The following is a 2863-nucleotide window of genomic DNA, read 5'->3' on the forward strand; positions in this document are numbered from 1 at the left end:
GGTCCCCTTCTTTTGGTCTCTCTCACATAAGCAGAAGGGTTTATGTATGGTTGGGAGCTCCTTCATGAATCAGAAAAGGGTCTTGTCTAGGCTTTTACTCTCCTCCGTGCCTTTGTAAGCTGACCAGAGAAGCTGCAGTGTTCACATGTTTAACGAGAACTCCCAAGGCTGATATTCAAGAACTTTAATGAGCCCTGCAGGATCGCCGGTGACCACAATGGTTGCTGCTCCCGACACCAGGGAAGGTACCTGCAGGTCCACTGCTGTGCCTCCAAGTGTGGGGTTGTATCCTGGGATGTGATGTGGACGCTTGGGGTGTAGAGACTTGAGTAGAGGCTGCTTTGGGCTGACAGGAAAGTCCCTCGGTTCTTGAACACCCAGTGCAGCCGCGTTGATGCTAACAGCTGGAAATCAGTTCTAGAGCCATCCTGAGGGAAAGCTTCTCGAGGCAATGGGCTCCTGGAACAGAGAGAGCAAACACTGGGAATGGTACTCTCTCTTCCCTTGGAGCTCATCAACTCCCGGCTCTGCTGCTCCACTCCTTCCCCATGCTTAGGGCTTGCCTTGGGAACAGACAGTGCTCTGTCCAGCCCCTGTTTACTGCTTTTTTCCATGCTAGTGCCATTTGTTTGAGTCTTAATTCTTTCCTTCTCAAATGCCTTCCGCAGGGGTGACAGATTAAATCAGGTCAGGTAGCATTTGGTAGTCAGTTAATACTGATCTAGCAGTTATTAAAATACCAGACACCCAAGGGGCAAGAGGTGGGCAGGCACATTTCCTTGAGGCACAGCTCTGCTGTGGTTGCCTTCAGGCTTTGTTCAGAATTCCACTCTCAAACAAATGATGTGGACAGTCAAGTAGAAAATGCAATGAACAAAACAAAGGCTGTGAGGCTGTGCTCAAATCCGGGCCTGGCTGTGTATTGGCCAGTCACCTCATTAAACCTCAGTTCCCATATCTATAAAATGGACATAATAATTATATCTCCATCACAAGACTGTGAAGCTGAAATCCTGTCTGATAAGTGCCAGATGCAGTACTAAAGGGGCATTTTAACAGTCCAATATAGAGAGATTTATTAAAACGTGATTTTTAAATGTTTTTCAGTATTTAGCTATGGAAAAAAGGAAGAAACTGATTGTTCCCTGCCAATTTGAACCTCACATATTTCCCTACAATTTGTCTCACAAATGTAGAAGTGTAAGTTTTATAACTAACTTTCAGAAATCTGTTTCCTGGTTTCTAATTTGAGCTCACTAAAGCTGGAAGGGATGGCACCACAGCCCCAGTCAGCACGGTGCCAGGTGACTGGGACTGGTGAGGTGGAGAGGAGTTAGACTCAGGGTTACTAGGCTTGGGAGAGAGAAGAACTGGCTTCAGCAGTTGGTTAAGCAAAACCTTGAAAACCTTAATTCTTGTTTTTGCAGTGCAGTGAGAATGAATGGGTCAGTATTTGGGAAGAACTTTAACCTCATAGAAACCTCGGTTAAATGTTCATATTAAGTCTCCTAGGAACACACTTGGTTTGTAATTGTTTAAACCAAAGGGAACATTGCTTCCCAGTCTCATTAGAGAATTGCTTGTGGTTGGGATTATCTGTGTCTCTAGTCCGTCATCACCTATTTTACATTTTTTTGGATTTGAAATAGACAACCTTTGGGATTTCTAATGTCTTCTTACACGGAGATCTATGACTTACATGAGTAATTTCATCAACATCTGCAAATCCTAAGTTAAAACTTTAAGATGCCCAAATTGGCACAAAAATGTTTAAAGATGGTATTTGAAAGGTAATGTTTAGTGCTGGGAAAGATGTAGTTAGAGGCACTCACACTGCTAATGGTAGTATAAAAAAAGCCTCCTGGAAGTGAGTCAGTGATATGTATCAACAGCTCTAAAAATGCATGTAACTGCCTGACAGGGATTCCGGTTCTAGTGAAAAATCCTACTGAAATAATAAAAGGTACATGTACTTATGTACAAGTATGGTTATCAAAGCATTATTTATAATAATGACCGCTGGAATCATTATAAATACTCAGTGTTTGGGAATAATGAAATAAACCATAGTATCCCCAAATGAAAGACTACTATGCAAGCAAATAGGTGTGAAGTGTTGGAAGAATTTTTAGCAACATGGAAAATGTGATACTATGTAGAAAGAATTTGTAATTAATGGGCTAATGTGACAAATACTTATTAAGTACCTAGTATGTGCCAGGAACTGTTGTCAGTGTGCAAAATAGAATTTATATGCCCTCAAAGAATTTATATTCCAGTGGGAAGGGGGTGAAAGGACAGACAATAAATAAATAATTATATAGTGTGATAGCAAATGATAGGTGATGTGGCCAAAAGAAAAAAAAAATTGAACAGGAAAGGGGCATCATCATGAGTTCTGGGATGAGGACGAATTGTGATGTTAGGTGGGAGGCAGGGTAGGCCTCATTGCGAAGGCAGAACGGGAGCAAAGTCTTGAAGGCGTGAGACTGTTAGCCACACGGAGATTGGAGAAGATTCTCAGGCAGAGGGGATGGCCAGTGTCAGGGCCAAAGGATTACGGCGGTATAGACAGTATGATTTCAGTACTGTGCAATACACGTGCATGTATTTTATTTATCTAATACACTTATAAGAAAAACATTTTTAAATTCTTAATGTTTCTGACTTTCAAATTTTCTCTAAATCAGTCTTGAAGGGCAATTATTAGGGTTTTGCAGTGGTGAGTTTTATAAAACCTGTGTTTCAGTGTATCATTCAGTTTGGGTTCAATGGGAGATTTACGATAAAAAGGAAAAACTAGCACTTTTTTCCCACATGTCTTTATTACTAATATCTCCTGGCAAGATGTAGCAACCTTAGT

This window comes from Suricata suricatta, chromosome 3 (genome assembly GCF_006229205.1).
Source record: "Suricata suricatta isolate VVHF042 chromosome 3, meerkat_22Aug2017_6uvM2_HiC, whole genome shotgun sequence".
Lineage (NCBI taxonomy): Eukaryota > Metazoa > Chordata > Mammalia > Carnivora > Herpestidae > Suricata > Suricata suricatta.